General features: G+C 37.1%; 1 long non-coding RNA gene across 1 annotated transcript in view; it reads right to left on the reverse strand.

Annotated features, from left to right (window-relative positions):
- Window positions 1-24,129, reverse strand: part of LOC116153535 (uncharacterized) — a 795,234-nt gene that overhangs the window by 311,484 nt on the left and 459,621 nt on the right. The window lies entirely within an intron of this gene.

The raw sequence follows: 24,129 nt of genomic DNA on the forward strand, positions 1-24,129 counted from the left end.
CATAATTTTGAAGAGCATAAGCCCTAAATCTGTATCACTGGATTAAAATCAAGGTGTTAACACGACCATCCACCCTCCCTCTAGAGGCTCTAACGGAGAATCCTCTCCTTGCCTCTTTTAGCTTCTAGTGCCTGCCAGCATGCCTTTGTTTGTGTCTGTATCACTCCAGTCTCTACCTTCATCTTCATCACATGGCATTCTCTTCTATGTGTCATCAAATATCCCCCCCTGTCTCCCTCTTAGGATACATGTGATTGAATTTAGGATTTACCCTGATAATCCTGGATAATCTCCCCATTTCAAGGCCCTTAAATTAATCACATTTGCAAAAGCCCTGTTTCCATATCAGATAACATTTATAGGTTCCAGGGTAGAATCTGATATCTTTTTTGGGGGGGGGCGGTGAGGAGAGAGAAGCAAGGGCATTATTCACCTATTACACTTATCTTTAACATCTGTTTCTTCTTGTATTTCTTCTAATTTAGTCTTTATTTCTGAAGTTTTTTTCCTTTTGTTTCTAATTTTACATGAATTCTTTTCCCCCTTTCTGAAGGTTTCTAATTCCGATTTATATTGTCCTTTAATGTTTTTAATTATTTTTCCTAATGTCTTTTGGCTCATTTAAAAATAATATGTTACAGTTTTGATCTGCTTTTTGAACAAACTTTTCTGGCAGAATTTAATCTCTGTAGGAATACTCATTTCTCCTTAAATTCATTTATCCTGTGGCAATTCTATCTGAAATTTGATAATTTTCCGTATCTCTTTTTTGGGTACATTTTATTTTTTCTATACTTTTAGGAGACTTGGTTCAGAAATTTTTCTAATGTCACAAAGCCCTCTTTCTCTTGTTTTTGTAGTGTTAAAAATATGGCACCTTGTTTTCTGAGATTCTCTGCTGCTTTTGTCCTAACTTCTAATTATATTTCCTTTTTAAATTCTGTTTCTGTTGATTTGCATTCCATTGTCAGTATTGTCCCCTCAGGATAGAGCCCTATCTTGAGAGTCCTGGAGTATCAGTTTCAAAAGTTATATTATGATTAAGTCCATGAAAATATAGTAGAAGTTACAAATAGTTAACTAGGGTGGGTTTGGGATGGTATTACTAAAGCTAGGCTGATCAGAGAATGCTTCATTTAGAAAGTAATCATTGAGCTGAAACTGGAGCCATAAGAATATTCATAAAGAAAGTGGAGTATAATCATAAACAGCAAGTATTTTAGAGCCAGACTCTTGGGTTAGAGACCTTGCTGTGTAATTTCCTAGATGCGGAACCCTGGGGAAGTTACTTAACCTCTTCGTGCCTCGGTTTCCTAATTTATACTACAATAATAATCATAATACTCACCTGATAGGCTTGTTGTTAAAATTAAGTTAATACATATCAAAAACACTCCAGAGGAAATAGATTCTGAGGCAGGAAAGGATTTGATGTTACAAGAAAATTCGAGGGCAGTGACTGCAAGGAAGGATGCCATGAGTTAAAAGATCTGAATGAGGACCCAAAGCACCTTAAGGTAGTGCAGGGACAGAAACTCGCTACCCAAATTCATCTTCAAAAGAGGATTCCCTGCCCTGTTGCAAGAAAGTGATAGATTCTAGCTGTAAGCAGCCTCATATCCACTTCACCTTTTAAGCTAATGGCATGCTTTCCTTGTGGCGACCTCAGCCAGTGACTGAGCAAGACTCTAGTACAAGACTTGGCCGCCATGTCCCCCCACTGCAGGACTCCTTTAGGAGCAACTGTAGCTCCACAGCAAGCTATGGAGGGGTGCAGAGACATTTTTAGATCTGCAGTGTCCTTTCATTGCTATCTCTGCCAAATCCTGCTCTCTCCCTTTCAAAGATGTTTCTCCACAAAATCCTTAGCATTTTAAACTCTATCTCTGCAAGGACCCAACTGATACAAAGACCATAGTAATTGGTTTATATTTTAATCTAAATACAATGGAAGTCATTGATGGTGAAATGATCTCTTGTGTGGAGAACGGATTTTAAGAGGGAAAGAGTACAAGCAAGAAGACCACTTAAGGGGCTACTGAATGGCCCAACGAAACAACAACACAGACTTATGCTGTGGCAAAAGAGATGGAGAGAAGTATTTATATTAAATACACATTTTGAAGCTAAAATCAATAGAACTTGTTATTGGTTTGGATGTGAAGATCCAGGAAAGCATGGTAACAAGGCTGACTGTTTTTTGTCTTGAGACTGGGTGAATTGAGACCAAAAAAAAAAAGGAACAACTTTGAAAAGCAGGAGAAATCAAGAGTTCTATTTAGACTTGTAAATTGGAATGCCTGTTAGATATTAAAGTGGCAGTATCAGGTGGGCACCTGGATAAATACTTAAGCAGAAATGAAACAGAGCAGGACCCTATGGGGCCTTCCCAACCCCACCCATGTCCTCCTCCTGCCTATTGTCTGTAGAGAAACTTTACTCAAAGAATAAGGTCAATCAGAGAAAAGAAAATACAGAAACAAAGGGAAATAATCAAGCAAAACAAAATAGTAACAGTTTAGTCATTGAGCAAAGTCAAAGATCTTCAGTTCCTCCTCAAGGGCTATAAACAATATTCTGAGCCATATCTTTCCAGCTGTTTTATAGATACTGAAACCCCAACCAGGGAGAAGAAGTTGACTACATAATGAACACACTGTAGCCATGACATAAGCCACCAACTCTGAGAACTGGCCTCAAAGAAATGGGGACAAACCAACCCCAGAACTGAAGATTAACTGTACTTAAAACAATCAAGATGACACTGATCAGACCACCACATGACAAACTTCAAGCTAACTGTCAGAGCCAACTGCGCTGTTCTGCATTAAGCCCACCCTGGCCTGTACATTCCCGAAACTCCCCTTTAAAAGCTCTTGCCCACTAATCTGCAGAGATGGAGGAGTTGGCCCTTCCCCTACCCCCATCTTTGAAAGTTGGCCTCTGGAATAAAGCGAACTTCCCTTTCTACCAATATGTGCCTCTCTTTGTATTGGCTTTCAAGTAGCAGCAAGCAGTCAGACCTGAGTTTTTGGTAACAGACATATCAATGTAAAAGAGAGCTGTTTTGTAAGTTTGTTTGCTGGTTTTTTTCCCTTAGTGTGAAACCAGCATTTGAGCATTATTTACTAGCATTTGATGTTATTTATGAAAATGATTGCTTCAATTATGCTCAAATCTCTAGTGACATATTTTTGACAAGGCAAGGGTAATTTTGACAATTTCTCTTACAGTAAGTTTTAAAATTGATAAATCAATTTAAATTCAATTGATCTCCCATCAGGAAACAAATGGCTTATAATTTTTTCATCTCAGTGGTAATTAATGCTAATTTCTACTTCTAAATCACTAAAAGGAGCTTCCATTTAATTCTAGACAATTTGACTTGATAATATGATAACATATACTGAGTTATTGTATAGTCACAGTCTCACATGAAATGAATAATGGACTAGAGGAGAAACAACCTTTTAAAAATTACTTCTGAAAGAATTAATTGCATTCTATCACACAAGCAATAATAGCAGATATTTTAAGAACTCTAAAACAGGCACTAAGTTTTTTAGTTTAATTGATCATGAGAGCTTTTTTATTGTTAATTATATCTAATGACTATTATCGACTTTAAGAATAAGACAAACTTAATATTTAATTCAATCCAAAATATTTGAGTGCCTACTGTATTTGAGGTACAAATAAATGGATATAAAACACAACTCTTGCTATGACAGATTTCAGCTTAGTGGGGAGCTACACATGGACAAATAATCCCATAAACAGTTATTTTTCATTGTAATTAAAATCTTTCTATTGGGAAAAATACAGAGTGCTAATCTAGTTTTGGGTGTGTGTGTGATGATTTCTCTTTCCTTTTTCTTTGCTTTCGCTGGGATTTTAAGTATGAATAGGGGGTAGAGGTGATACTGAATAGGTCCATGGTGACCTGTTCATAGCCTTATGGGATATATATATGCCTGTCTGTTACCGTCTTTGAAAAAAAAAAAAAAAAAGAAGAAATAGATTTTATCTTAAGCCTCCTCTCCCTCAAAAAAGAAATAATTCAAAGAATACTGGATGACAGAATGGAAGGAAAAGCTGAAGATCTTGTTCTCATCAAGTACTGGAACTGTTTTGGTTTTCTAAGAAAGTACCACAGCTGAGAGGCTTAAACAACAGACATGTGTTGTCTTACGGTTCTGGGGGCTGGAAGTTTGAGATCAAGGTTTCAGCAGGGCTGCTTCCTTCTGCAGGCTGTGAAGCAGAATCTGCTCCAGGTCTCTCTTCTAGCTTCGGGTGGTTTGCTGGCAATCAGTTGTGTTCTTTGGCTCCTGCTGTGTCACCCCAATCTCTGCCTCCATCTTCACATGACACCTCTGTTTGCATGTCTGTGTCCAAACTCCCCCTTTTTTATCAGGACACCAGTGATATTGAAATATAGGGGTCTACCCTACTCCATATGACCTCATCTTAACTAATTACATCTGCAATGACCCTTTTTCTAAATCAGGTCATATTCCTAGGTCTACTCTCTGTTTTTCCTTTTGTCAGTTTACTGCCACATCCTGGGCTCTGCCACCATGAGATTCTCCATCTTTGCTAAAATCTGAGCCCATTTCAATGGCATGCCCTTTTGTAACTGAGTGGAACCTTATGGGGCCTTCCCAGGACAGACCCCTCCCCATATCCTCTGCTTTAGCTCCTCTCTGAGGCACCTAGATAATAATGTCTGAGGCACATTCCTGAGTTGTTTTACAGATGCTAAAACCCCACCAAATGGAAGACGTTAACTACCTGATGACCTGGAGCATGTAGCCCCCAGACCTACTGGCACCTAAGGATTGGTAATGTCAATCACTGTGACACTGCCCTGTTACGTCACCATCAACCAATCAGAGAATTGTGCACAAGCTGACCACACACCCTGGGACACCCCTCCCTCACTTTACCTTTAAAATTGCTTTGCTGAAACCCATTGGGGAGTTTGGGCTTTTTGAGCATTAGCTGTCCCAGACTCTTTACAATGAACACTGCACTTTCCTTCACCACAAACCAGGGTCAAAAATTGACTTTATTACATGTGGGTATGCAGACCCAAGTTTGGTTCAGTAACACTGTCACCAGTATCCCAGGACTAGAGTCACTAAAAATCCTTTTTTTTACAGATTCTTCATCAACCCATTGTCCGAGGCCTCTCTGGGTGAAGAGGTGGGATGTAGGGCAAATTTAATCCAGAGTTCTATTATTCAAAGTCTCTATTCCTTCTGTTTCAACAGGGATCACAAAATCAAATTTAAACAAGTACAGTCGACTGGAATGCAGCTGCTATAGACAAGTGATGCACCTATAGAAAAATGAAGCACACCTGCCCCATCTTAAGCAGACAGCAGCAAATTGTTGCCACAGAGGAATATGAGTTCACTGTTGCCAGATCTTTTAAAAGGAGGGTGGAAATAAAAGTTTGTAAGTAGGTTTCTTGGCATATAAATCAACTGCTCTAAAAACACTGTAGGGGCCAAGACTATAAGGGCCAAACAAAGCATGTCAACAGGCTGGATCCAAGCTGGAGGCTGCCAGACTGCAACCTCTGTTCTGAATGATGCACAGGGATTCCTGGCCAATTCCTGTCTTTTAGCACGGGCCAAATTTGAATTCAGGTCTTTTATTATTCAACCCAGAAATCATTAGACTCACAGCTCTAGCTCTGGCTAATCCATTCAATTCAGAATCTCAAGAAAGTGTAGCTGTACCAACAAACGCAGTGTAATTACAATTTTCTTGAACCTGCCTTAGTTCTTATACCCTCTAAACCAACTTCCTTAATTTTTTCAGATTTCTGATTCATCCAATTAGCAAATGTTTCAAGTTTGTCTGTGTGTCACCTTTCATTCCCTCCTCTGACTGCATTTCAATGTCCTGGCAAGGAGGAGTTTGGATTCTGGCTACTAATAAGCAACAGCAAGGGGCATGAAGGGAACTGGCAGCTTCCTCCAGTCAGCAGATGAGGATTTTCTCTAGTGAACAACATGCCGACAGGGAGTTTCAGATGACTTCCAATTTGACACACTCCATATCCAGATCCTCTAAATCTCCCTAGATGTTTTTTTCTCATAGTCAAATCTTGATCAGTTATTGTTTAGTTCCCTAACTTTCATACAAGAGACCTGATGGGATTGTGAATTCAACTGACATGATAATTCAGCAGTCTTCAGCATCAATCATCAATGAGTGACTTCAGCACTTCTGCCATAAAAAGAAAGAACGTCTTTCAGCAGAGTCAGAGCCCCTGGGTTTCATTCCATTATATGAGGTCACAATTTAGTGATTTGAGTTTTTCATCCTCTTACTTTAAGTTATCCAGTGCTATCAGAAGTACTCACCATACACAACGGCCCTAAAATTTATACTCTTTTAAAAATTATTCCATGGTGGCAGCTGCTTGGATCCAAGAGCTTCACTCTCATGGTTCCATTTTGTTTCGTGGGCTTTTAGTTCCCCTTCCCAGAATGTGAGTTGGAATCTCCCTGTCTCAGAATACCAAATTCCATTTCCAAGAGAATAGTATAGTCAGTTAATTCATTCAATACAATTTTTGTATTAATTAGGCTTCCTTGGTTGCAAGAGATAGTGGCCAAGTTAGTTTAATACTGATGGAGACAAAGAACCCTAGTGAATTCTAGATTTTAGTTCTAAAAGTATAACTCAAGTGATCAAAACGTAAACATCTTTATTTCACCATAATAGAATTTAACTGATTCATAAGCTCCTATTTCTTCTGATTCTTTTTTTCTTTCAGAGGCGGTGAATAAACTTTAAAGATATAAAGTGCATTACCTTTTAGAATCATCTTTTTGATCAAGTACTCAGTCAAATTCAAAGTTCTTGCCCTGTGCCCTTTCCTCCCTTCTCCATGCTCGGGGCAGTCTAATGTCCGGGAGGGTGTCAAGTAATTATACATATTGAAGGCCCTCAGACCTTCTACATCCTCCAATTATTGTATAGCTCGTCCTGCCTGATTTTTGTTGCTTGGAGTGATCCTCAATCGCTGCTGTATATAGTCTCTGCCATGCCTAACTTGTACAATATAACCATCCAACTTCAAACCCCAGTTTCTTCCAGACCAAAATCTGAGAAAGGCAGAAAGTAAGTCCCTTACTAATTCTAAATATCTGCCATAACACCTCAGACTCCCTCTATATGAGATATTCTGGTGTCCAGTGCATATCCTTAAAGCCTCACCTCACTTTAGTCATAACTGGAATAGACAGTTTCATAAGGGCTTTAGACACTTCATGCCTCCAGTATCCACTACTAAGACACATTGTCCCATTTTACACTTTCTCCTCTGGGACCTTTTCCAATGCTGTGATAGCCTGAATGTCACATATAGCTCAGAAGTACAAGTTAACGCTCTCAGGAGTAAATCTTAACTTGCTTGGGATGAAAGCTAATGAATTAAATACTTCTGCCTCCCATCCTTCGAAAGACAGTCCTAGAAAGCAATCTCTGTATTTCTCAGGAGGTTCCAGCAAAATAAAATGTCCACTGCTCACAACAGGAGCTTCAATATGACATTTGTACTGGCTTTGTCAGCTCTCCTATCGCCCTTCCCTCACTCCTCTTTCTGTTCCTGAAGATCACCTCCCTATATAGACAAGTCACATGTAAGTCCTTATCACAGCCTCTGCTCATAGAAAATCCACGTTGAAATGCTCCCCATCACCAGACTACTCTCCCACTGCAGCATAGAGGTGACTTTTCACCTCCTTCCGGAGGGAAATGAAACCATTCCCACATCATACTGTGTCTATTGTACAGCTTAGACTAAAGTGCAAAAAACACATTTCCAAGTGTGCTTTCTGCTATGTAAAAACATCCCTGGAAGTCCAGAGAAAAAGAAAAACTTTTCTCACTCTCAAGTGCCTAACTTTGCAACTGAAAATCAGATTGCATAACCTTTGGCACTCCTGTGAGATTTGAAAATTGTCTATGGAATATTAAAGCTAAACATTAACTTCTTTACTTTCAGCTGTGTTCTGCCCTCTCCCTGAAGTAATAGTTGCTTTCATCTCAATGCACAGAGCCCCACAAGGTAAAAAATAATCACAAGAATTTTAAAAATTACCTGCCACATTTTCTAGTGAATTTATTTACAAAGAAGAAGTTCAGGTTTTGTGGCACTCAGATTGGTGTAGGATGAGGAATGACTAGAAAGTTAGAGTGAAATAGGAAATCTGGACTACCATTTTGATAAGCTTGTAAAGGGAAAGGACAGGGATTATAGGTCTGTAAATGGTTTGTTTATTTGTTTACTTGTTTGTTTATATTTCAGTGATTCATTAACTGTTCTAGGTGCTGGGCATACAGCTATAAGCAAAATAATCAAACATCACTGCTCTTCTGGAATGTGGCATAGACAGCTAGGCATTCGCCAAATATTCAGGCTCTTTGTTGCCATTGGAGGGTAGCTGCCCAATCAGGGGCTACATGTCCCACATGCATTCATCCAGAGGTAACCATCTTACTGAATGTCTTCATTAGAATTGGAATGGAAATAAAGTTGGCCATTCCTGTGCTATGGCCTTTAAGAAACAGGAGTGGCCTCCAGAATGGCCTCAGATAAATGAAATTAGAAGATGACAGGGCTTTTGTGAGCCTGGATCACCGAATGACTAAGTGGGGCAAAGTGCCCTCTTGAATCACTGATGGTAAAAATAACTGAAGACCTATATGAGCCAAAAATAAATTGTATTATGTTAGCCTACTGAAATTTGGGGGCTTATTTGTTAAAAAAGCCAGGGGTTACTCTAACTAGTACATGGGATTTTTATATTACTGGGGAGACAGACAAAAACAAAATAAATAAATAAAGCATATCTTTTATTATGAGAAGATCAAAGTAGTAGGGCAAACAGGTATCTGGGGAAAGAGCAGCACTGGCAGAAGCAATATCAAGTGGAAGAGTCTGTTTCAAGCAGACTGGCATGTAAATATGCCCTAACTGAAGTGCTGAAGCACTAAAGGGCTGTTATGGCTGAAGCGGAAGTTAAAGGTGACAAAGTAGGAGAGGTAATTTGAAATGAGAACAAATAATGCAGGGCCCTGTGGATCACTATGAGGGCTTGGACTTTTATCCACGATGGAATGACGGGAAACTCTTGGAAGATTTCGAGCATGATCCACCTTGGGTTTCACCACATTTACTGTGGCTTTTCATAGGTTGGAAATAGGTTGAAGGTAGACATGAGGAGACCAATGAAAACATTTCAGGTGAGAGATAATTATGATTTTGATCAGAATAGAATGACTCTAGAGGAAGAAGAATTTGTGTCCTGGGTATATTTTAAAGGTCAAGGCTAAGATACAAAGTGTGAGGGGAAAAGAGAGACATTAAAGATGATGCTAAGATTTGGTCCTGAGAAACTGGAAGAGTGAATTTGCCATTCACTGTGAGAGCTCAGTTTTGGACATGTTAAGTTTACAATATATGTTACAAATTTAAGCTGAGGAAACAAGTAGTCAGGTGGCTATGTGAACTTGGAGGTTAGAGAAGAGATCTGTGCTGAAGGTATTCATTTTCTAGTTGGCAGCTTATATTTAAAGTTCTGAATCTTGATGATAATTCCAAACAAGTGAATATAAATAGAGAAAAGTCCAAGTAGTAAGACCTGAGCAATCCCATATTAAAGGTCAAAGAGATGAGAAGGGATCAATAAGGAACAACTAGAAGCAAAAGCCAGAGAATCAGTGGGAAAACCAGACAGCATCTTGGAAGTCAAATGAAGAAAGTGACTCAAGGAAAAGAATTATCAATGACAGCAAATGCTGCTGAAATTTTAATAAATATCACACCTGAGAAGTGACTACTGGATTTAATAATATCTATTGGTGACCATGACACACAAAGCTCGATAAGAGAAAAGAAGAGAGAGTATGCAATACTCTTTTAAAAAGCTTTACTATGAAAGGAGGACAAAAATAGAGTAACAGAGGCAGAAATGGGCAAAGAAAAGGTGGCTTTAGATGAAAATAATAGGGCACTTCTATGAAGAGGGGGATGATTATCTTTCTCAATAGGGAGAAAAATAATTATTAATTTTTCTATGGATTTGTAATTAATAAAATTAACATATAGTACAGTGTATAAACATTTCATAACACATTTATATAATATTAAGCATTATATTTAAAATTGAAACTCGAATTGAATATTAAATATTAAACTTAAAATTGAAAACATACTCCCATGTAGCATATTTAATAGCTAATAAGGATTCAGTTGAGAAGAGTATGTTAAAGACAAAGGAGAGAAAGGGAGTACTTAATAGCTTAGTTTCCAAAAACGCAAGAGACTTATCTAGCCAGAGAAAGAGATGGAATTCACCTGTGTCAGCAGGAGAGAAGGAGGAAAGGGTAGGTAACAATAAATTAGTAGGAGGGGACAGGGATAAGAAAATGAAGTAGGCAGTGTCTGATGGCTGCTATTTCCTCTCTGAAGAAAGATACAAAACCATCAGCTGAGAGTGATGTGGGAAGGGAAGAGTGAGCAATTTAAAGAAAGTACAGAATGTGTGAAATATTCTTGGGGTAAGTAAGAAAGTAAACTAACTCACCATTGGTTAGGGGCCTGATGGAGCTTGAAGTTACAGAGAGATCGTTTGTGCTGTTTACTTCAGCTCTGTGTTGTGAGAACACAGACAATCAGATCCACTTAGGGATGGGAAAAGTACCTTTACATACTGTTTAAGTGTTAAATAACATAAAGCACATGATGTGCCTAATATAGTATCCAGAATATGATAGACAGATACCCCACAAATAGCATCACTTTCTCCTAGACCATGTCTTTTTCCTTCTATAAAGTGAATTCTTAAACTCCTAACTCACTAGAAGACTGTTAGGACATTCATCTATTGAGAATGATTAATAAGACTTTTAGGACTGTCTATTTCTATCAGTCTTTCTCCTTCCAACTTGCTTCCCCTCTTACACTCTCCCTTACCTGATCAAATACACATTGACCTACCACAGGAAAACGTATGTTACATTTATTGACTGGAATTTTTAATTACTCTAAATTTCAAAAGTAGTTAAATATTATATTAGGCAACTGGTGACTGTAAACTTTAACTGCTTTTACCTCACTGGCAGCTGAATACTCTGATTTTTTTAGATTATAACCCGCATCAATAGGAATCATTGTTAAATATGAAGGAGTACAGGGCAGTCATGTATCCCTTATCACATTCCTGCCACCATGGACAAAAGATAGGTCACAATACATCTGATACTTATCTTCGGTCAGTCCAACTTTAGATCACAACTACAAACACTTTTTGAACCTGGAGCCTATTGTTTATAACTTTTTAACTATTGTAATTTTAAATCCTAAGGGGTTTTACAATAAATGAAGGAGAAAGAAAGTGCTTTATTCCACTAGCTTGTATATCAGTGACAAAAGCAAAACTGCTTTGAGAACTGGATGAAATGAAGCCAAGGACCAAATTCGGTCCAAAAGCCAGAAGTTTATTTTATGAAACCAACAACAGTCTAGGGAAAACAAATAAGAAGAGAGACAGAGAAAGAGAAGGTATTTCTTATTTTCACTTATAAGAATTTTTCAGGAAGCCAATGCCCTTTACAGGGAAACAATATGGAAAGTAAAATGATTTCACTACTGCAGATAATATGTTGCTCTATCAAAATCAGACTAGTGAATGCAAGTTCAGAATCCAGAGAAAAGCAAATTTGAAAATGTATTGTATGTCAAAGAATCTACTTTTTTTTGTTTTTACCTAATTTTAATGCAAAAAAATGATGAGAATATTGTTTATGAAGACCTTTGGATGTGGAGAGGTTAATAGTGAAACAGCTGTTAGAAGGAAGATTAGCAGCAGGTTCAAAAATATTTGAGAAATCATCCTTCTGTAGGTAAAGATAAAAAGAAATATCAAATGCTTCTGCCTTAAGCTATTTGTCTATTTCAGAGAGACAATAACAAGGGCCTACAAAGAAAACTCTCGGTAAAATGTGTTCATTCATTCATTCATTCAATCAAGCAATAACTACTGAGTCCCAGGTGTTCTTCTAGATACTGGAGAATAAAGGTGAACAAGACAGACGAAGTCTCAACTCATATAAGATTTACATTTTAAGTGGAGGAAGAAAGAGAATAAACAACAAACAAATATATTAGGATAATTTTAAATAATGGTAAGAGCTTTCATAAAAATAAAATATGATGATGTGACATAGAATATCTAAGGAGGGTAAAAAATGACCAGAAAAGTTAGCTATTTAAAGAATTACACATGTATTATCTCACAATTTCTATGGGTCAAGAATCTGGACCCAGATTAGCTGGTTCCTCCATCCAGCTCATGGTCTCTCACTAGGCTGCAGTCCAAGTGTGCACCAAAGCAGCAGTTATTTCAAGGTTCAGATGGTGTGGAATCTGCTTCCAGGCTTACTTGGTAGTTGTTAGCAGGATCTATTCTCTGTGTGTTGGCAGACTGAGGATCTCAGGTTTTAGCTAGAGGGTCTCTCCATAGGGCAGCTCACAACATGGCAGCTGGTCAAAGTTTGCCAAAGAGGGAGGAGTGAGCAAGAGAGGAGAGAGAGAAGTCATTCCTTATAGCTTTATCTCAGATATGACATCTGTCCCTTTTGTCATATTCTGTTCATTAGCAGCAAGTCACTAGGGGCAACCCAAACACAGGTGGAGGGAATTACACAAGAGTGTGGAATATCAGATGTCAGGATTCAGTCACTGGGAACCATTTTAGAACCAGCCTAGCCCATAGGGAATCAAAAGGACAGAAAAGGACATGAAGTAGTGATTCATTCAGAAAGAGAAATGCAGACCTGAATAATAGTGATGTGAATCCAGATTTAGCTAATCCTCTCCTAAGAATGAAACTTTCACATGATACACAAAGACAGTCCAAAGAGAGAATATCCTGCAGGGCTTTCACGAATCTTACGCAGGTGTGTTGTAGATTCGATACTGCCATTTTTGCTCCGTATTTATTAAACATGAATTACCTGTATATTAAAAACATATTTACTATCTCAGAGTTAACAATTCTCTATTTATCCCTTTTTATTCCAATTCCCATTCTCTTATCCAAACCTACATGCACTCCTCCAAAACAAAAACAAAACTTTGATTTAAAACTTTTTTGATCAGCTCTAGTTTAGCTAACATACGTTAAGGACAATGCTAGAGTGGGTCTTCCCATATTTTAGTCAGAAGGCAAATGAGCTTAAATCATTTAGAATTCCACTACATCGAAACACCAGAGTCTGCAAAATTCTTGATGGTCAGCTTTGGGCAGATTATTTAACTTCATTGAGCCTCAGTTTTTTGGTATTTAAAACAGGAAGATAAAAATCATAACAATATTCACTTCTATTTCAAAAGACAAATGATTAATGATGTATGTGTTAGCATTTTGTAAACTATAAAATACCGGGAATTTTTAGAAATCTTTATTTTAAGGCATTTAATACAAAGAAATTGGAAAGCAATAAGCTTCAGAAATTATACAAGATTTTTCAATTACCACTCATTTCTCTTCTACACAGAAAAATAAGCACATACTGACTCAGTTCTCTTCAGTTCACAATATTCTTAAGTGTTATGTAACTTCTTTATCATTAACTCATGGTTTGTGCCCACAAACACACAGCAATTGGAAACTCTGAAAATTCTTGTAAGATGCAGTCATTTACTCAACCACAATAAAAATGAAGAGTCATAAAAGAGTTAACATGGGAATGAAAGCAAAGGAGACTATAATATGTATTGGAAGAAAGAACTATATTAAAATGAGCTCATTTTTATCAGAAGAAAATGGTTCTTATTTTAAAATAGATATGTGTCCTTTTACAATTACAGAAGCTGAAATATAACTGTAATCTACAACCATAAGGTAAGATTTCCATCTTTATGTGACATGAAAAATGTGCCAAGCTAAGACTTTCCCATAAACAAAATTGCTTTCTTCAACTTACACTTTAATGCAAGATATCAATCATGTGGTGGATTTTATTACTCAGAATTTAGCTTTGTTTTTTGACAGATTGCTTGCAGTCAGCTTGAAGTACAATTGTATATCATCCCTATTATATATACACATCTGAATTGTTGGACCCTTTTTTATTTTAAAAAGAGTATTATAAATGGGAAGAAATACCCGGTGAGGCAGAATTAGTTTGACATCAACCATTTTAACTCAATGGTGTGGTTTTGATAACATGTCATTATATATCTACAGTAGGTCTGAGGCCGCAAGCTTTATATAAGACATCAGGGGGCAGCCATGTCTCTGCTTTATGAAGGACCACTCTATTTTGACATCTTTTTTTTCTTTTTTATATGCTTCCATTTGTCAAACCATTCTCATTTTGAATAAAGAGGCAGTATTTGGTATCAATACAATGCACTGATGAGACAACACCTTTCTAGGATGCATATTTATATATGACAGCGAAACCACCAAAAGAATAATTTTTTTGGTAAAAATCCACCCACTATGGCCTACTGGGAGAACTGAAAGTGGTGAAAACTACACCAGTGTAATTTGTGGTCAGGTATTCTTACCTTCTATAAGTAATCCCAGTTTACAGGAAGTTACAATAACCCGTATCATTCACAGCCACCATGAATTTAGTATTCCTTGGGCACACACACAAAAAAAGAACAGCAATACATATTAAAATGAAGATGTAGAGTCTTGAAGACTTCACAGCTAAAGTTGCTATAAAATTTGCAGTCTATGTCTAGGTAGGAAAAATGTAAAGAATTTCTAGTGCTGTCCTTTACAGGGCCAAATTGGGGATGATGTTTGCTGAAGTCATGGTAGATATGCAATCCTACTGTATTCCAGCTGCCTATGAATAAGTAGAATACTTGAAAAACCTTTTAACCTATCTGTGATGAAAAATGCATGCTAGTTTAAACTCCCTTAGAACTTTAAATTAGCCACTGCGGCACATTCAGCTGCACGGCCCAATAGTCTGAAAACCACCAAAAGCTAAGAAAAATATTAGCTTAAAAAAAAAACCCTAACCGAGCCACTTTCCTTCTCCTCAGCAAAATGCTGAATTTCCAGGGCTGCCTTGGCTGTCGTACTGCTGGGTGTGATTTTTGTTACTGAAAATAAAGGATAAAACCTGATCCCAATGCAATCACATTTCACTTGGGATAAGTGACTAAGAACCACGTTCAAATGCTTAGAAGTGGAGGCACTTTCAGATAACTTGCCTCTATGTAATCCCTACTTAAACGTACTTAAACAGATGAGTCTCATTTCCATGGTTTTACTTTAATATTCTTTTAACAACTCTAAAACAAAATAAAAGAGCTGCTAAACACACACCGTTATTGTTTTGAGACACGTGGTTTTAAACACTCATATTGTGAGGCATCACCGGCTCGAGGTCTGCAGGATCAAGTGTTCAGTTTTTGTTAAGGCTGAACTCAAAATTTCAAGTTTGACTCTCGGCTATGTAGAAAATTGGCTTTCAAGGATAAGTTGAGATTCCCTAAGTCTGTCTTTTCCCCCTCTTCCAAGTAAAGGGCAAGAAATTATCATCTAATCTAATTTGGTAAGAAATACATTCCTTGTGGTAAATTCACACTCTTAAAACTCTGATCCTTTGTAAAATGATTATAAATCAATAAAAAATATTTTTTAAAAAAAGTTATGTGTAGCAGGGATGGTATAGCTCAGCAGTAGAGTACATGCTTAGAATGCACAGGTTCTGGGTTCAATCCCCAGTACCTCTATTAAAAAACTAACTAGTTAATAAAAGCCTAATTTCCTCTCCCCCCTAAAATAATAAATAAATTTTTTTAAATAAATAAAAAAAAATCCTGATCTTAGTGAGAAATCAGTAATAGCATATATAATATTATATAACCCAGTATTATGGGTTAGGTATGTGTGTGTATATGTGTGTGTGTGTGTGTGTGTGTGTGTGTGTGTGTGTGTGTGTGTGTGTAAACCCAGTATAATATTATATAACCCAGTATTAGGATAGTGGCCACAGGATGGGATGTGATTTCCACAATGAGCTTACATGCCCCCAAATTCCTCCTTGGAAAAGCATTTGCATTATTAACTCTTCTCAGTAATGTGGCACTTTATACAATTTAACCAGAGCACCATGATTGTGGTCATTCGCCCATGTCTGGAACTATCACATGGTCCCATAATGGTTGCCTGGGATAAGATATAATCTAGAGATTATTAAAGTTAGACTCAGTATGTGTCATATATGAAGTGCTCAATAAATAGAAGGATTGGCCATACCTTTGCTGAGTATAGTGAGTAGTTTAACAAATATCTCAATACCAAATAAATCCACCTTCTCTGTTTAGTTTTTTGGGACAGTTATAAGTAATACTATTAGTAGCATATTTATTCATGTGTCAAACACTGTACTAAGACTTTTCACATATTATATCAGCAGATGTATAAAGGACCTAAGCAATGCCTGACATTCAGAAAGAACTCAATATTGATACTTGCCATTACTTGCCTACATTACAAACTTCACAGTGTGAACTGAACTGCTTAGAATTACTTTGCTCCACTGGTAATCAATTACACTCTGCCGTGCATAAAGGCATTGGTGAAGTCCTACATTATGTCAGCTGGGTATTCTTACCATGGTACCTATAATTAGATTTAACTTACAATGCTCTGCATTTGGTTTAAGTCTCTATATACTTGTATAGACTATTCCGGTAGAGGTTTGCTAGAATTATAATAATAGTAGATATTAGCACAGTTACTCTCATTTCCTAGATGAGGAAACTGAGGCTAGATAGGTTTAAGCTCCTTGCCCAAGGTCAAGCAAGTAATAAGTAGTAGAATAGAGCTTCAACCTAACACTGCTTGACACCCCAATCCTGGGACTTAACTACGGTATTATGTTACTTCCTATTTTTTGAAGAATTGGTATAATTTGAAGCACAAAAGCAAGCTTCCAGATCCTGGAAGAAATAAGTCCCAAAGATGTCATTATTTTTAAAAATTAACTTCAGGGAGCATTAACATCTTTATAGTCTTTGAGGATTTCCTATCTGAAGGCAAATCCTAATGAAAAATATTGTTAGAACAGCATCAAGGTAGGCAAATGTCATTTCTCCCTATCGCCTACTAGGCCCACTAGGCCTATAATAAATGTCAGTAATAAATTCCAACACAGTTCCACTGAGCCGAAATGTTGCCTTAGAATCCATGTCAACACCATGCTCCAGGCAGCTCCTCAAAGAGTGAGAACTAGCACAGAGATGAAACCTTTTTCCATCCTGGATCTAGGCCCTCATTTTTGTTAATACACTCGGAGGCATTATTGACCTTTATCCAACTAACTTTTGTCTTAGGTCTGCTGCTTCCCAGGCACTGTGCTAAATAGTAGAACACAACAACAGCAAATGTAATACTTGCCCTCAAGGAACTCACAGGTTCTGAGGAAAATAGACTGAAGAAGTAAAAATCAAGCACTACTATGCTGCTGAAATCACATAGAAAAAGCATAGATGAACATATGGAACAAGGAAAATTAATCAGATATCGGAGTGTAGATGGCTGTAGGGAACAATTCAAGGGAAGGTGACATTTGAACTAATCTTCAAAAAATAGATAAGAGTTGGTTAAGGAGAGACCATGAGGGTCAGGTAATCCTAGGCAGAGAAAATAGTATATAGCAGGTTGTTTAAGAATATATGACAACATGAAAGGCTGGAAAGGTGAACAAAGACAGATTATTGTTTGACTTCCTAGAATCTATCTTTTATCCTGAAAGGATCTGGGGGTGGGCATTTAAGCATCTTAAATAGGTACATGACAGAATTACTTTTATGTTATAAAGTTTCCTGGCTGGCTGTGGTAATTCCATTGGAAGAGAGCAACAATTGAATAAAGGACTTTTCTGAAGCTAGAGCTACAATACTCCAAGTGAAAAATTGTGAACTAAAGTAATCACAGTGAACATGGAGAAGAGAGGGCTGAATTGGAGAAATACTGAAGTAGAATCTACAGGACTTTGACATTAACTGGAGGTGGTAGAGCAGGAGAATGGAAGGAACCTATGAGGAAGCCTAGGTCTTTAACTTGGGCAAACTGCTGAATGATGTTTCCATTTAATGAAAGAGGACATGAGGGAAGGCAGGGTTGTGAGTGGAAAATGATGAACTCATTTGGGGATAGATGAAGTCTGACACAGGAGTAGTGCTTCCATATGGAGTCACACACTTTACAGTTCAAAATAAAGGTCTGAAGGACAGAAGATAGCAGGTCTGGTATCTCAGTGATGGTTAAACATAGGTGCACAGATGAACTCTGCTTCTCAGGCACAAATAAGAAAGTATATTGAGAGGCAGTGAAGATTTCTATTTTAGATTATAGGATACAATGTAACATAACAGGAATGACAGCACTGAAGCCAGACTGCCCAGGTTCAAGCAATGATCCCAACACTTATGATGTGCACCATCTTGAGGAAACTGCTTGACCTCTCCATGCCTCAGTTTCCTCATATTTAAAATTTGGGTCATAACAGTACCTATTTCATGAGGCTATTCTGAAACGTTAATACATGTAAAGGCTTACAGCATGGCCTGTCACACAGTAAGCAGATAATAAATGTGAGGTATTGCAATGATGAAGATGGTTATTGAGGATGATACAAATAAAAATACAGCTTTTCCCCACTCTTGAGACCTTTCAATATGGAACAGAAACACAAACACAGCTACAAAATAAATAATAAAAATTAATGACAGGATAGCTAGTATCTAAAGGATGTTACCATGTCAACTGCTCAGTGGATGCCCGGATGGATGGAGATGTTGATGACTAAGTGGCAACAGGCTGTACCTTAAGTGGAATATGGCAATTATTGAGACCAAGAGGATAAACCAGTGTAAATGCTCTAGAAAGATGTTAGTGAAGGCAAATACTACCTGATAGACAATTTTAAGGACAGCCCTCCCCATAGGCTTCATTTCTTATGTGGTACAAAAGACTCAGCTCAAGATGAAAAAAAATCTTAAAGGCTATGATGCCTTAAATAGAGTTAAGCTATCCTGCAGAAAGTAGAGTTGACATTTTTTTCATTATGATTCATATAGATCAAATCAAGAACAGTAGGTAGAAGTCATAAGATACACAAGAGAGAGCATCTGAAATCAAACCTATGCATAGATAAGGGTGGGCAGTTTTTGAAGGTAATAAATGCCCTTTCACAATACGTATTCTAGCTAGCAAAGGTTGGGCTGTGCTTATCAGGAATTTTACAGAAATGATTGAAACACCAACTTTTGGGTGTGACTCAGTAATCCTCTGAAGCTCTTTCCAATCTTAAGATTCTATAATGCCCAACTGTTGAGACACTCTATATCTGTTATATGCATGGAGGAGACTGGGATTACTGAGGGGTTATTACTCCCTAGTATCATCACTAACTAGTATCAATACTAACTAGTATATTGCTAAAAACAGTATCATTAATTTTTCTTCTATTATTGCACCTCCAACTTTAAAGAGACTGAAGAACACTGCTAGCTACTCATAAGAAATCCTGTGAAAGGGCCCTACCCTCTCTCTCAAAACAGATGGAATCTCCCCTGACATCTTTAACAAGTCCCACAGATTGGAATGACTTGCTCTAATCTGATTTTACTATATTCTGGAGAAGTTCTCTTTATACACCAGTTGGCAATTTTTATGCTAATTCTGACTCATTTTATGCCTCTTACATGGAGGAATAAGATTTGGCTTTGTTGTTTGTTTTTAAAGCAAATCTCCAGCTTTGTTTCCCTCTGTGTCACACAAAGCTGATATACTCTAAGCAATTAAAGTCTAAGGCACAGATAATATTTTTATATGATTACCATTAATCAAAGAAGCTGTTCCTCTTCCCCCAAAATATACGTAGTTAATCAGCCACAGGCATCATCTCTATAGAGTATCATGCTAAAGATTTAATTTTAAAAATATTTTATGGAAGGATTTTGCACTAAGACGATAAAGTGTGTCTTTCACAGCATTTTAAGTGCACTGTTCTCAGATAAGCATATCAATCAGGTAACTAATAATTAGCTGTGTGGCTACCTCCACTATAACGCAGCTTTCTTTAAACAGTGGCAGTTACTACTGCCTGTCCAATGAGATACCATTTCATTATTGTTCCCTACTGAAACTAGATGCTTCCACACAAAGCTCAATCTTCATCACAGGGGTTGGCAGTGGGCCAGGTCATTCAAAGTCCCATAAGTTCAGAAAGCATCAAAACACTACGTGTAATGCACAAGATAGATCCCATTTTGATGAGTAAGAAAAAATAACTTAGGTCACACACCATGGCGATAATATGGCAATATGGTATCAGCAGTGCATCTGAGAGTTTTACTAATTGATCTATGATTGACATCATTATTTGCTGCAAGACTATATGTGGCTTATAAATACAGAATACATGACAAGACAGCATGGTATTGGTACAAAAACAGACATATAGACCAACGGAACAGAATAGAGAGCCCAGAAATGAACCCACAAACTTTTGGTCAACTCATCTTCGACAAAGGAGGCAACAGTAAAGACAGTCTCTTCAGCAAATGGTGTTGGGAAAACTGGATAGCAGCATGTAAATCAGTGAAGCTAGAACACTCCCTTACACCATACACAAAAATAAACTCAAAATGGATCAAAGACTTAAACATAAGACAAGATACAATAAACCTCCTAGAAGAAAATATAGGCAAAACATTATCTGACATACATCTCAAAAATATTCTCCTAGGACAGTCTACCCAAGCAATAGAAATAAAAGCAAGAATAAATAAATGGGACCTAATGAAACTTAAAAGCTTCTGCACAGCAAAGGAAACCATAAGTAAAACAAAAAGACAACATACGGAATAGGAAAAAATTTTTGCAAAAGGCTTGATCTCCAGAATATATAAGCAGCTCATATGACTTAATAAGAAAAACACAAGCAACCCAATCCAAAAATGGGCAGAAGACCTAAACAAGCAATTCTCTAAGGAAGAAATACAAATGATCAATAGGCATGTGAAAAAATGCTCAATATCACTAATTATCAGAGAAACGCAAATCAAAACTACAATGAGGTATCACCTCACTCCAGTCAGAATGGCCATCATTCAAAAGTCCACAAATGACAAATGCTGGAGAGGCTGTGGAGAAAAAGGAACCCTCCTACACTGCTGGTGGAAATGTAGTTTGGTGCAGCCACTGTGGAAAACAGTATGGAGATTCCTCAAAAGACTAGGAATAGACGTACCATATGACCCAGGAATCCCGCTCCTGGGCATATATCCAGAAGGAACCCTACTTCAAAATGACACCTGCACCCCAATGTTCACAGCAGCACTATTTACAATGCCAAGACATGGAAACAGCCTAAATGTCCATCAACAGACTGGATAAAGAAGCTGTGGTGTATTTATACAATGGAATATCATTCAGCCATAAAAACCGACAACATAATGCCATTTGCAGCAACATGGATGTTCCTGGAGAATGTCATTCTAAGTGAAGTAAGCCAGAAAGAGAAAGAAAAATACCGTATGAGATCGTTCATATGTGGAATCTAAACAAACAAACAAAAAACCCAAAACATAAATACAAAACAGAAACAGACTTATAGACATAGAATACAAACTTGTGGTTGCCAAGGGGGTGAGAGGTAGGGAAGGGACAGACTGGGATTTCAAAATGTAGTATAGATAAATAAGATTATATTGTATAGCACAGGGAAATATATACAAGATCTTATGGTAGCTCACAGAGAAAAAAATGTGACAATGAATATATACATGTTCACGTATAACTGAAAAATTGTGCTCTACACTGGAATTTGACGCAACATTGTGAAATGATTATAACTCAATAAAAAATGTTAAAAAAAAAAGAATACATGATGCAGGGCTTTTCAGAATAGCCAATTTCTCTTACACAAACCAAATTCAAAGGGCTTACATATGGGATACACATTCTCTATTACATCCTAAATGTGTTCTACGTCATGAGAAAAAAAAATCTTTTTTTTAAAAAACAGTCTATAGCCTTTCATTTCTCAACCTAACTAGTTATGATATGTTCTCTCTTCTCTCTCTCTCTCCATTTCATTCAGTTTGGCTAATATAACCCTAACTCGAGGATCTTGCTTGCTTGCCCATTACCAATCTAACTCCTGAGGCAAAGGGCCACAGTAACTGGTTAAATTGGAGGGGCTCCTATAGGCTGATGCTGGAGCTCCGTAATATCCTCAGCCATGGATATTTTAATTGGCCAACAACCTGATACCCAATTAACAACATACATCTGAATCAGTCCGTTTGATTTAAAGCCTATTTGTAACAGACCTCTCTTATCCCCATCTAGCAAAATTTTAGGCTGTAGGAATCTTAGATTTGACACCCTTAATCAGAGATTTAATTATGCAAGTTGTGCACTGGCTTCCATGTCCTCTGGCTTCCAGTTGGCTTTGCCCAATGGAGACATTAGCAGAAAATTCAAAAATTAGGATGGGAGTAGTATGGAATATTTGTCCCACTGGCATCTCCCTGCTGGTTGCTGTGGGTTGGTTGTGGCCCTCTGCCAGGGCTACAGCTCCTGTCAGGCGACCCACAGCTCCTGTCAGGCGACCCTCGTACTCTTTTGGGGTTCTAACTTCTCTCTCCCCTTATCCCTTCATTTTTCTTTCTTCTGCTGCTGGCCCTACAGATTAGTCTATCCCTAGTTGGTTTCCTAAATCCTGCCCTTACCTCCATGAACAGTCCTTGTATTAAACTCTCTTCAAAGCCTCTTTTGAATGTACTTTATGACTCGTACTGAAATTTGATTGATACGATACTCTTCAGGTAACTATCCATTCTTTTTGTTTTCTTTTATCCATTGTGGAAATTATTTTCATACTCTGGTTATTAACCTTTTGTCAGCTGGCTTTGAACTGAGTTTATAGTATTTTTTGTGGTACAGATACATATACAAAATTTAAGGTTGTAGATATATTAAATATTTCCCATTTTGTACTTTAAGAAATTCTTCTTTACCCCGATTTGATAAAAAAAAATTTCCTATAATTCTTTTTAGAGTTATAAATTTATTTTCTATATAAAAATAAAATATAATTAAATTAAACATTTTAGTTTGCTTTCCATCTGGTTAGCTACTTGTTTTAGAACCGTTTATTGAACAAACCATCCATTTCCAGTGTTTTACAAGGACCAGATAAACCTTACATTTCTGTAGTTACCAATTTTTTTCGCCTTAATCAGACTTAACTGTTTTTCTATCACTTGTAATAAAAAGTGTTGGCTTATATTGAGCATATAATATGCTTTAAAATGAGAAGAAAGTAAAGACAGGTAAGGCCCAACAAATTAGTAGAAATAATTATAAATAAATAAATCAGATGATTAAGGACTCAGGCGTCTCTATGAGAACAAAGATTCCATTAGGTGGGGGAATAGCAGTGAAAGCAGTAGGCAAAGAAAACACCGTATTTCTAAAAAAATTTGCAAAGCAGCAATTCTGAAAGATAACAAAATCCAGTGTGTGTTCATGAGACTTGGTTGTTCAGACTTCATGAAGATGAAGGTTGATGGGATTGAAGAGGGCAGGAATGTTAAGGTGAATATATTCATAAATATCTCCAGCCTGATGTTGACATCACTCAGGATAAGTATCAGAAATAGCCAGCTATTTATCCTACTACTTAAGAACACACATGAACTTTAATCCATGCCAATTTTGTAATTAATAAATAAGGTAAAAAGATATACATTTTCAATAACTAACAGGGTTATTGAAATCCATGTATATCTCTGTTTTTTTCCCCCAGATTTAAACATGAGAGAAAAGGTACAACTCCAAAAAAATTTTTTAGAATATCTAGTAAAGATGAATAAAGAAATAATGGAATTTTAAGTACAATAATAAATAGCACTTATTGAGTACCTAATCTGCTTCATTTACTATATAATTTTACCTTTACATTGATTAGCTTATCCAGTATTGTAGGTTGTAGGGCAAGGAATCAAATCTAAAACTGATAAACCACTAATGCATCTCTCCAATACCTTTT

The sequence above is a fragment of the Camelus dromedarius genome, chromosome 5 (assembly GCF_036321535.1).
Source record: "Camelus dromedarius isolate mCamDro1 chromosome 5, mCamDro1.pat, whole genome shotgun sequence".
Classification (NCBI taxonomy): Eukaryota; Metazoa; Chordata; class Mammalia; order Artiodactyla; family Camelidae; genus Camelus; species Camelus dromedarius.